The following is a 13,003-nucleotide window of genomic DNA, read 5'->3' on the forward strand; positions in this document are numbered from 1 at the left end:
TTCAGTTTAAAGTCACGTTTTAACCTTTTATAAGGACGGGCAACAACTCCCCCAAGCACATTTTGCACCAGGGATGCTCCCAGTAGAGACAAGAAGGGCTCCCCCTGTGCAGGACAGACAGAGCCTGTCAGGATTGTGTCCATGCTTTCCTTGTGTGGTAGAATGCAAATACCCCAGGGGTTGTTGAAAAGCAAGATGATTGTTCTAGGATACTTTACATGCCTTTTTTTTTCTGTCATTGCTGCGTTTGATACACAGTAAAGCCATAAAATGTGATCAGAGCACTGAGGTTCTCTCCTTTTTTATTGTCTGCTTCATGTGAATAGGCATGGAGCAACAGCCAGTTGTTGTTAAAGCCTTAATCTAAAAAGCTGTAAAAACATATGTTTCTTTTAAGTAGCTGATTTAGTTTTCAGTTAAAAAAGAGGTAGAACTCAAGTAATGCAGAAGGCAGGATCTCTTGGTGGAGTTTTATATGGAATAGCATTTCACATCAAAATAATTACATCTTGATGCTGACTAATGATTAACCTGACTCTTTAATATTCCATTCTGAATGCCAGCTTCAGTCTTGAGATAGGTTGCCTCTGAAGTCAATAGGAGAAGTCGTGTATATGCCAAAAAACCCAAGTTATCTTTGTCATTAACCTTGAGAAGCATCATTGATTACTGGCAGTAAGTAAGATCTAATGCTTTTAGAGAAACAACTGCTTCAAAAACAATTTTCAAGGTGTATTTGAAGATGAGTTAGATTAGGGTACAAAAATATTAATATGATTTGCTACAGCTAGCTCCCAGTTGCTTTGTAATGCAGTTCAGTTTACTGGTATGATAAAGAAGAGAAAAGTCACCATGTTGCCTTGTTTTCCAGTCAAAATTAGCATCTGGTTATGATGCAGAAATTAACAGAAGTAGAGAGGCATGTGAGAGCAATGCTGATGCTCTAGAAAGATAGTTTTAATCAACAGAGTGATCATGACTTTGCTGCACTATTCACTTAAGCTCCTTTGCAACTCAGATGTACTTGAAACTGTGACCTTATGCTTATAACCTGACAGGGAAAAATAAATACACATGTGTTTGCTGTGGCTCGGGAGATATCAAAACCTAATTCCAGAGAAATTTCCATCCCATTTTTTGGTTTAAAAGGGATTTGCAAGCCTTGAGAATTTTACCTGCCTATGTCATCATCAGTTCTTACAACTATTGATGTTGCTACTCTAGTAGATAAAACACCAGTAATTTAAGTCTTTTTGAATCAATCTTTTTGTACCTTCTGGAAAGCACAAAACTGCCTCCTATGGGGAGTTCTGCACCATTAAGGACTTGTATGTTTAAAATTCAACCACTGAAACCACTTTTCTTTAATTTTCTCAATAAATGTTATAAAAATAATACATGTTTAACAAAGAGGTATGTGATCTCACTCAGTTTAAGGATTTCCAAGATTAAATAAATATCTGGCTATCTCACATTGCCTTCATCAGACACATCAGAAACAAAATTTGAAATAGAAGAAACTTTTTGGGGTACTTTTTCCATCAGTTTCCCAAGTGGATGATAACATTTTCAGTGTATGATCTGTCCTAGCAAGTTTCAGTAGATTCAAATATTAGGGACCTTCAATGTTCTTTGTCAGACAAGTGCCTTTCAGATCACCACAAAGGTTTTGCTGATGCTCTTTTTGTGTGTTATATGCATTAAGGGACTAGAGAGAGATTGAGAATACAGCCCCAAACCTGCCTTGTTTGGTGTTTTGAAGGAGTGTGTCAATTTAGTGCCTTGGGAGAAAAAAAAAAACGAGCAGACCAGATAAAAAAATTAAAATCAAAGTTGAGTCATGTGCAACTGAAATAAATGAATAATGAAATAAAGGATGTTGTGCTGAAATAAAATATGACATAAAATTGTTCTACTCTAGTGCTTGGCCAGCAGTAAACTGCAGAAATTTAAGGTCTAAGTTAATGGTTCTAACTCAGGCAAACCCTCAAATATACAAAGATTTTGCCCAAGCAAATTTTGTAGAGGTTATCAGTCTGTGGTAAACTTGCATGAGACTGACTTTAGTCATATGCATCCAGCTCTGCCTCTTTTATTAAGATGTGACCCTTCTCCTGCTGCAAGCTCATCCCTTACACCATGATTTGCAGCAATTAATTGGTCTCCTCTAAGCTGACTAGCAAATCCATATACTACTGTAATTACCTGAATGTAAAATATTTAGGAAATATCTATCATGCTCTTGGAAGTCTCAGGTCATTGAAAGAAAGCCAATGAAATTGCAAACAGGCTGAAGGGATTGGCTGTCAGGTACCTTTCCTTCCCCCCTCCCCCTTCTCTTGGCTCTTAGCATTTGTCTCTAGGGCATGACCAAATAGTGGCCATGTGTCATAAAGACATTTATCATGTAATTACAGCGTTAAGATCACTTTCTGTTGATGTGAGATGATTACTGTGTATTTCACGCCTTTCAGGTTCCCAGCTGGGATTCAGAGATTTAAGGACACGGGATATATATTTTTTAAATTTATGAGATAGCCATTAATTTAATTAATTGGACCATAAGAGTTCAGTCAGTGACCAAATAAGAATCCTGGAAAACAGAGGGAACCAGATGTTTTATGGAGTTTCGATATTTTTGACATGTATAACTTGGCAAAGCAAAGGCCTTTGTTTCCTCCTCAAGGAAGAGAACGTTTTGTTGGAGTAAGGAAAATGACACATCAAAGTCATTCACTGTGAAACCTGATATTAGAATAAGAATACTGTTCAAATGAGACTATTTTAAGCCTGACTTGAATTGTATTGTTCTTGTGTGTTAGCAATAGCCCAGTGCCATTTCTCTATGGCTTACATCAATATTTGCCTTTTAAAACCTGGGCTCAGGCATTGTAATTGTGATTCCTTGAATTTTGTGTTTTCAAACTGAGATCTGATTTCAATTATAGTGAGAAGAATCCTGTCACCAAGGTGATCATGAAGCTGTATTTCTGATGTTTTCGATATTCACTACATTTATATGAGCTTTCATGAAAACGGATTTCCATTGAACTCCTGTTTCTTCTGATGTTGGGGTCAGCTTTTCTGACCATCCTCACAGCTGTTTAAATTAGTATATGTTATTTTTAAAATCTTCATTAAAGCAGTTTAAGATTCTATGAAATAGATTTTAACTTTCTTTCCATTATCTCTTAACATGAGATGTAGCAGGAAATCCAGGACAGCAGCTGTGTCCGAATTACAGCCAGGCAAAGCATTTTATGCTTGTCCACTTTTAAGAAAACCAGTTTATCATGATCTCTTCTTAAAGAATTCAACCTGACTCCTGCCCAGAAATAGCCCCAAATCTCAAAGTTTAGCACAAAGGGCTAGAAAAATAAATTTGACCTTAAGGATAAAGCAAGATGGAACTGCATCTCAGCAGCAAAGGCATACCTTGTGCAGAAGGTTGGTTTGCTGTTCCCTGGCACTGCCACACTTGCATGGGTGCAGCCAGAGGGGAATAAAGACAGTGTAATGGATCATGAATTAAGTCCAAAGGCTTCCTCCTGAGCTGGTGTTGGCTGGCAGAGCTCCTCAGCATCAACAGACTCCTGTGAATGCCACTAAAGACACTTGCCTGTTGTAGCTCCAGCCCTGTGGTCACAGCCACAAATGTCATCCCCTTGAAATTAAAGAGCCACCTCCAGTTTTGATGTACTGATCCAGCTGAATATTTGTATGCTTTTCTTTCTTTGGGGAATGCATTTGTCTAGTGGAAATTACTGTGGAAGCATTAGAGGGGAGGGAGTTATAGAAACTTAAATCATGAGCTCTATTTGCCTCTTCTGTTGAAAGATAAAATACAAATCCAACAGTGGCTGAGGATTGTAAAAGGAAGAGCAAGCAGACAGGTGGGATTTACACTGGGAGGAAAACAGTGGCAGAAGTGTGGTGACAGCAGAGGAATTATATCTGGTTTTATTTGAGGGCACAGCCCTGGCCCTGGCTGTCCCAAGATCACTGCACATTGCCAGCCAAGCTGTTCTCACGCTTAATTTACAGCTCACAAGGTTCCTGCACTGTCTAATGAAAAATCTCAGTGGGAACTTGCAATGGAAGGTAGAGCAGTTATCAAATTATTCACATTCCTGCAGAGGAAGGGAGAGCTCCTTTAGCCTGGAGAACTGACCTGATGATGACTGTCACCAAAAGTTGTCATCAGGGGTTTTGTGGTGTCTGGGCTCCTTTTGGATTGGAATGTGAAGCTTAATGTAACACCAGCCTTCATCTTTTGCATGAATCAGTGTCACCTTTGCAGCAGAGCAGCAGTTACAGTGGTTTGAGAGGTTCCTGTGGCAGTGATGAGCCCAATCCTGATGCTGAGTGTGGCTTGGGGTGTGCAGTCACTGAGGTTACAACTTATGTGTGGGAAAAGCAGCAGGAATTGCCTTAAGATTGCTCATCTGAGTACACAGAAGCTGATTTTGCCTCGTAACTTGGCGCTTTTGTACTTGAAAAGACCATTTGTGATGCGTGATATCCATTTATTATTCAGGGAATCATAGGATGGCTTAGCTTAGAAGGGACCCTAAAGATCATCTTGTTCCACCCCCTGCCACGGGCAGGGACACCTTCCACTATCCCAGGTTGCTCCAAGCCTCGTCCAACCTGGCCTTGAACACTTCCAGGGATGGGGCAGCCACAGTTTCTCTGGGCAACCTGTGCCAGGGTCTCACCACCCTCATTGTAAAAGACTTCATCCTAATATCCAATCTAAATCTACTCTCTTTCAGTTTAAAGACATTCCCCCTTGTCCTATCATTCCCTGCCATTATCTGTCTTCAAGCACTCAGTCACACTGATTAGCCCTCTCTTCCCAGCTGGACTCCTCCCCCTGTCCCAGTGTCACTCCCTTCTTTCCTGAGGTCCTTTCTCTCTGTGACCACCATGGCCACATCAATATGTTGGTTTTCACTGCTCTCAGCCAGAGCTGTTTTCTCTCCCTGAGTTCCCCCCCATCTCTCCCCCATTCAAGAAGTAGAACAGCTTTGCCCAGCACCACATCTAAAAAGCTACATTTTCCCTGAAAACACCAGCAGTTTCTCGCAATCCATGCTCACGAGTTTCCATGGGAAGAATAGCACTTTCTCCACTCAAACATTCATAGTTTTCAAAATATCCTACTTTATTTTCCCCAAACTCAAATTTCTTATTTGTCTTTCAAGTTTTTCAGAGCAATCTCTTTGGAAGGAAGTTATTATTATACCTAAATCTATAGTCCCACGTAATTGAATTCACTTCTTCCTCTACAACATGACTGTTAATCATGTTCACTTCATTTTAAATAATAAATAACACATAAAAAAATTAAATATTATAAATGTCTATTTAGTTTCACACAGAATCCTAACAGAAAATAGGATTTCACTATGCCAATAAATATTATTTTTTGCCCTTTCCTTTGTGCATGCTTGTCTTTCAGGTAAATTTATCTCCATGCATCTTCATACTTTAAAATGGTAATAAAAGATCCTGAAGTCTCTGTGACTTAGGAGTATGTGTAACTACGAACAATTTTCTTGCAAACCAATTTCCATGCTCTTTTAGAAGCTGATATAGAAACATTCCATATAGTTAATATTTAATACCAATATAGTCATGAAAAATTCAGCTGCTAATAAATGGGATTTATTTATTTTCTACCATTTAAATGGCCACTACTGTCATTTAAGACTGTTGATGGATAGACTATCTTAAGTGGAAACAAATATTCATTTGTTATGGGCTGGTTTGTGTTTATAAAAGCTGTTTGGCTTCGGAGGTGAACACCAAGTTTATATTGTAACATGAAAATCATGAAAAGATCAGTCCCAGCTCCTGCTTGTTTTGCAGGGGACAGAAATCAGTGTGGTAAGGTGAGACTCATCAGTAGAGGCAACTGTCACGACTGTCACTTGCAAAGACAAATAAGAAGGCTGTGACCTTGTGGGAGGCCAGTGCTGGATCAAGGTCCTGGCAGGGACCTGATGATCTGTGGAGAGAGAAAGGAGCAGGTTTCCTGGTAGGACGTGTGGCCTGTGGAGGACCCAGGCTGGAGCAGCCCGTGCCTGAAGGACTGCACCCTATGGAAAAATGATCAGGTAATGGAGAACTCTTGCCTGTGGGAAGGACCCATGTTGGGGAAGCTCTTGGAGGACTGTCTCCCTTGGGAGGGACCCCATAGGGAGCAGGGGAAGGACTCCAACTCCTCTCCCTGAGCAGTGGCAGGAACAACCTGTAACGAACTGACCGTGACCCCCATTCCCGTCTCCCTGGGGGCGAGAAAGTAGAGCTTGGGAAGGAAGGAGGGGTGGGGAAAGGTGTTTTTAAAATTTGTTTTACTTCTTATTATCCTGCTCTGACTTCATTATTAATAAATTCAATTAATATACCTAAATTGAGTATGTTTTGCCCCTGACAATATTGGGTAAGTGATCTCTCCTGGTCCTTTAACCTCAACCCATGAACCTTTAGCCATATTTTCTCTCCCCTGTCCAGTTGGGGAACAGAGTAATAGAGTGGCTTTGGTGGGGCCCTGGCATCCAGCCAGGGTCAAGCCACCACAACCAGTAAACCCTTCAGTGGTGCACACCAGCTTTTGGCCTTTCCTGCTCCTTTCTTACCTCCTGGCATGGCACAAAATGAATTTGAGCATGTAACACCCGCATGCTTTCTTCCTCCTATGCCTGAGTAAGAAATGCTGTACTTATTAAAACAGAAGGAAAACACTCCAGCTGAATACCCATGGATTGCCTGTGGGCAATTACAAGGCCCACTTAGAAAAGAGGTGTTATAATTTCTCCACATTTTCCATAAAATTGAAACTCACACTTGCCCTTTGAAAGCTTGCATTTGCTTCTGTGTGTCATATCCAGGGAGGTACCATGTTGGCATTTCTTCCCTCTAGACTTTAAAAGAAAATCTCTCTGTAATGGTCATACTCTCATTTTTTTTCTCCCCCTCCCCTCCCCACCTTTTTTTTTTTTTTTTTTTTTTTTCATAAAAATAACAGAGAAAAGAGGCATCAAAAGCAATTTTTCATTTCCACATGCCTGTGTGGTAAACCCAGGTGTCAGGCTTTTTGTGGTGACGTGATTCATATCCCTGCAGTATAGGGTGTTAGCTCTGCATTTAGTCTTGCCTGGACTGTAACGAAGGACACCGATTACTCTGGTGATTCGAGCTAAAAGCTGCAGGAGAGGCATTAGAATACAGGGAACGTCTGGGGGAATGCAATTTCAAAGTGGATGAAAAATGTGTGAGTGGATGAACATTCAGTGAGGTAATTACAGCTTAGGTTTAGTCCTGAATTTTCTTCAGCCTTACTCTAGGGAGAGCCTAATGGCCATACCTGAGTTTTTAATGGCAACATTTGGGCAAAAAGTATGGCTATTAGGTGAGCAAATGTAGCACTTTATCCTGGAGGAACGGATATCACCTTCGGTGTCAAAAGTAAAGGAGAATCAATTCAGCTATGTGAGCTGTGAAAGTTTTCAGTGGGAAATCCTACAATGGCCTCGCTCTGTAGGGAGGGGAGGGAAGAGGGTGTCTGAGCCTGACATGTGCTCAGCACAAAATACACGCTCAGAGACGGCCAAATCTATTGTTTCCAGTCATGCTGGTGAAGTTATTCCGCATTCACAACATCAGGAAAAGAGAATACTTCATTTATGCAAATTAAAATAAAAGGAGGTACAAAGCCAAATGAAACGTGAGTGCCATTTTCACCACATGAAACGTGTTTCACAACAAGCCAGTTCTTTAGATTAATAATAACAATTAGATTAATAATAATTAGCACTGGGTTTCTCTTTGGGTAAAGAGAATATTCCCCTTTCTGAAGAAAACAGCTTCAGTTAATCTATGACAATTAACAGGTTCAGGTAGCTTTTGTCAAACAGAGTGGCAAGAACTGAGTCACTAAATGCTGGAGTAAGAACATCATCATTTTTTATCACAAGGTTCTCCCAGGGAAAGTAAATGAGATGCCTCTAGTCCCCCCTATGGAGAGAAAATTTATATTTTAGTCCTTGGACCAACATTTTTGGCCTTTCATAGGCATGTTCTCTCAAATCTGCACAGGGGACAGGGTCTTCACTGAACATAATACCAGGATTGTTCCTCTCTGCATGACATTATTCAACCACTCAGTTCAGTTCATCTCACTGAGCCCAGTGAGATGCTTCACTCATCTGTTGGGAGGAGCATTCTCTGATGAAACTGGGGACTGGAGTGCAAATTCAATTAGGCAGAGGGAAAAACTTCATCTTAGTCTCACAGATCTTAAATACTTGTCCAAAGGAGAATATTAAGCCCTTCATCTTCAGTGAAAAAGTCTAGTTTCACCTTTTCCTTAAAAAAGTCCCCCATATAATAGGGATATAACAAAATCATCATGGCTCAAGTAAACTGTTTCACTTTACATACAAACAGAATATATCTTCTTTTATCTTACTTTTAATTAGAAAAAAAACGAGAGTAGAATGGAGAAGAACAATGCCTGCTCTGGCTCTTCTCAAATCTGAGAAATCAACCCAAACACATCTGCTTTCTGCACTGCCTTAATTGCTTGTGGAGCTTTTTATGGCCAGTTTGGACCCCAAATTGCAATTACTGCTGCATGCTTGAGGCTAACAAGAGGAACAAAGCGAAGAGTAATGGACAGCACTCTGACCCTCCCATCTGATGTGCAGGATGAAACCTGAGCTTGGCTCCTTCCAGGCTCCAGCTGGGACAGAAGTAGGACAGGAGCAGGGGGAACCTCACTGTGACACGGCTTTTACATGGCCAGAGGCAGGAGCTTCAAGCTGTGAAGCAGGAGAAACCACTCTCATGAGATCTGCTGCCCCATGGGAAGTCCTAAAAGGTTAGATCAGCCAGATAAGTTCATCCAGATGTGCCTCTGGTTTTAACTCTATTTTATTTTTCAGCAGGGAGATCTGTTGTAGTGACACATATATACAAGCATCACACCCACAAACTTCCAGGGATATTTATTCCTCTCGTTATTTTCTGCAGCACTTTGTATTTCTATGACTGGGCGTTTGATCCCTCAAACAATCACAATCCAAATGTCCTTAAAGTGAACTGATGTTCTGTACTTAATAGCCTGGTGACTTCTTGGATTAGACTGATCGAGCCAGTGATGAATAGGGTAAGTATAGTTAACAGCCATTCTTAAACAACTTTGAGTGTCATTAATTTTGTTATAGGACAGATTAATCTGAAATGTCAGGACTTGCTGTACCAGACCTAAAATTGTATTTTCAAACCAATTTTAACAGATTGTATTTCACTCTTGACACAAAATTCATTTACTCGCCTTAGATTGCAGGTTTTATTGTAATTGCATCAAATTAAAGCAGGGCACTAGAACCACAGAAAACTAAGTTTGAAGTTATAGGAGGATAGTTGCACTAAATGTCTTTCTATTTTCCTTTTTAATACATTTTTCTCCTTAAAACAAGCTGAAATACGTGGACATTGCTCCAAGTTAAGAAAAGACTCTAACAGCCCTATGTAGGTATGTAAATCATGTAAATCATATATAAATCCTACCTAGACAGAGGACAATACCTATTCTGTTGGTTGTTTTCTTTATAGAACAGAATACTTGCTTTTCCTTTATAAATTTGATGTTTGTTTTTATTAGAGTCACAAATTAGATTCTAAAGCCAGTTTATTTAAATCCATCTCCAACATACAAATAAAGAGCAGCGTGGACAATTAATGACGACAAAAATAAACAAATGTGAATTCAGACCCAAAAAAGGCAGCAAAGAGAAAGGTTAGCTCTTCTGAAACCTTTGAAATGCAGTTTAAGGATGAGTTACAGGGCTTTTGAAAAGGAGTAATTCCCCCTCACCCCCCGAGTAATACATTGCAGATAATAAATAGCTGAATCAATAATCTGTTCATGGGCAAACTGTACAGCAAAATGTGTTTGGACAGAAACATTTCTGGAATAATTTTGAATTATGAATAAATTCGTAAAAGTACCAGTCAGTTCACAGATAATTCATGAACTGAAATAAGGGCAAAATTTGTCGAATAAATTATTCACTACAAATAGTTCCTAAGCTCTCCAAAGTACTATCACACTTCATTTATCTCTTGCCTTAGGGGTAGATAAAAATACTCAGAAAAAATTATAACTAACCTGAATTTTTCCCTAAAAAATTTAAACTAGAACATCTCCTTCTGCAGTAGTTTTAAAGGTAAGAATCTTGCTCAACTGCAGCTTTTATTCCCCTTCCACAGAAATAAGATTTTTTGTCAGAGGTCTCTGATTTTTATCTCAAAATCAGAGATAACATGGTCAAAAAAGAGTAGATCTAATCGTGGGTCCCTGGGTTGCAGCAGTACTTGGCAAAAGACTCTGTTTACCGCAAAATGATCAGAAAAAAAAAAAGAAAAACTAGGGATTTTTTCTCTGACCATTCAAAATTCTGATTTTCTTCTGGTAAAGGTTCTGTCTCCAAAGGGAGACAGAATCTTGAGCTTTTGAATGTGTTTCCATCCCTGTAGGAGCCTGTGAAATAGCTCAGGAGGCTGATTTTATTGGGGCAAAGGGAGGTAAACCAAGGAACAGTAGGGGCAGCTGCAAATTTTGTTTGCCAAATTTGTGAGTGTCCTACAGATTTTCAAGATTTTCATTAAGGAAAGGAATGTCATTGGAATCACAGAATCATAGAATGACTTGGATTGGAAGGGACCAAAAGATCATCATTAGAGGGGCGTCAGAATATGTCATTCCCAGTATCAATATCAAGAGTATAAAAAAATGGCTTTTATTGTCTGTATTAGCCCAAACCAAAATTTTTGTCTGCTATAAAATAAGAAAGAGAAAAAATAATTAAGAAAAGTCTGTTCTGGACAAGAAGGAATAGAGGATCTTTACAGACTGTGGTGGCAGATGTTGGAAAACTGAGGCATGTGCTGGTGTATCAAAAACTTACAGAAATATGAAATATTTGGGATTCTGCCCTGACTACTCAGGATGAATCTTGGCAGTATGACATGGATCCCTGTTCAGCAATATTCCATGTGAGAAAGCTGATGTTTTAAGAGCTCGTTTGAGCTTGTGGTCTTCTGACTTTACACCAGGCAACTTTAACTCCTCATGTCAAAGGAGGGAAATGAGGCAGTGAAATTCAGACAGTGAGCAAAACCACTTTGAGCTGTGCTTTCAGGACATGTTTCAAACCCAAAGGAACCTACGTCAAAACCAAACCAACAAATAAAAAAAGAAAAAAACGAAACACCATCTGATTCAGAACTTGCACGTGGGGTAGATTGTACTGGGTTTTCCTCTTAGATGCCTGAAAAAAGGGTATGAAGGGCAGCGTACAGACATACAGAAAAGTTTTGTCTTGTGCACTGAAGTCACATTAAATCATACCTACCCCAATCTACAGCCTTTCAAAATGCCACCCTGCCAATGGTCCTTGAAAGACACCAGCAGCATTCTCCAGGGGAGCAGGTCGGTGGGCATTTAACCGTGTGCCCGGCTCTCCTTGCTTTGCCAAACAAAAACTAAATTAGATGGGTCAAACACTGCAGATCTAATCTCGCTGTGAACTGAAAACATAGGAGCTCTCCTGCCACCAGAGCAGAGCGGAGCCTGCGGTGACCCCACCATGAACTGGAGGGGATGGGAGATCACCAGCAGGTGCAGTCTGGGACGACTCAATGTCGCATTCAAGTTTATTCTTTGTACGGTTCTGAGAATGGCAGGATTGTGTTTTGAATCCAATACCCCGGGGCTTTCACTTGCTTTCTCACAATTACCTGTGCAAGAAGAAGGAGGGGGAGAAAAAAAAAGAGAAAAAAAGGGAGAATTCTTCTGTGGCATAGCAGAAACGGTCAAGGGCAGTTCAGATTAAAGACCCTGATTGGCACAGGCTGCGGAGAGCCTAAGCCAACAAAATAAAAAATAGAACCATCCTGTTTAATAGAAACAAATTGCTCTCCACTTCTCCCTGACACAGATAGTGGGGCCATTTGTACCTGCTGCCCTTTGTTGGGAACAACAGCAAGGAAATGTACTCGTCTTGAGCGGAATAAAATTCTTTTTGTTGCGTTTGGCTATCTCAGCCCCCAGAACAAGCACGGCAGTTAAGTAGTTGAGCTTCCTTGTACATTTGTTTGATTAAAGGTCTGTAACACTGGCTCAGGTAGAAACAGCTCAGCTGCATGGAACTGCAATGAATGAAAGGCTTGTTAGGGAGCAGCCAGCGAGACACGGCGGAGCTGCCTTCGGAATTACCTCTGAATAGGACCTTGTTGTTTTGCTTGTTCGCTGCGGGATGGAAGGACAAAACTGTACATTTTAAATGACATGTGATGAGATCTGGGCTGGTTTGCATGTGTATATTGGGAAAACTGTTAAAAAACGGAGGGGAGCTCTTCTACAAGTCAACCCATGAACACGAATCTCCTTCAGATGTCCCTGAGTGCTCCAGTTAACATTGGCATTTCCAAAGGTCGGAGTGGAGTGTGTTAGAGCATATTTATGAACTGACCAAGTAGGGGGGCTTAATTTTGGTCATAAATGGGCTGGAGAAAATCCAGCCAAATGCCTGGCTGATAAAAACATAATAAATCCAGCATTTATTTGTGTTATTTCCTAATCTTATAGGGACCTGACTACAGTGGAAGATCTCTTACAGAAAAATAACAATTCCAACCTTAGCAGTACCAAGCTCCAGGTTTAGCAATAGCTGCTCCAGCTGCCTCCACCTCCATCAGCTTCCATCAGGTAAAACTTGCTCAGTTGTCAGCACACAAGCACTTAATCTATTTTGTTGACCTGATGCTGTAGTGAGTATATAAATGAGTGCATGTATATACACATGGCATATGTACATATATACATTAATTTTCTGATGCTCTCTAAATGTTGCCTGGCTTCTTCTCTCAGTTTTTCTGTGTAAATGGACTAAGGTAGATAAACTCTGGCATTTGTGCACTTGCAGTTGTG

Source organism: Lepidothrix coronata, unplaced genomic scaffold (genome assembly GCF_001604755.1).
Source record: "Lepidothrix coronata isolate B3197 unplaced genomic scaffold, Lepidothrix_coronata-1.0 Scaffold25, whole genome shotgun sequence".
NCBI lineage: Eukaryota > Metazoa > Chordata > Aves > Passeriformes > Pipridae > Lepidothrix > Lepidothrix coronata.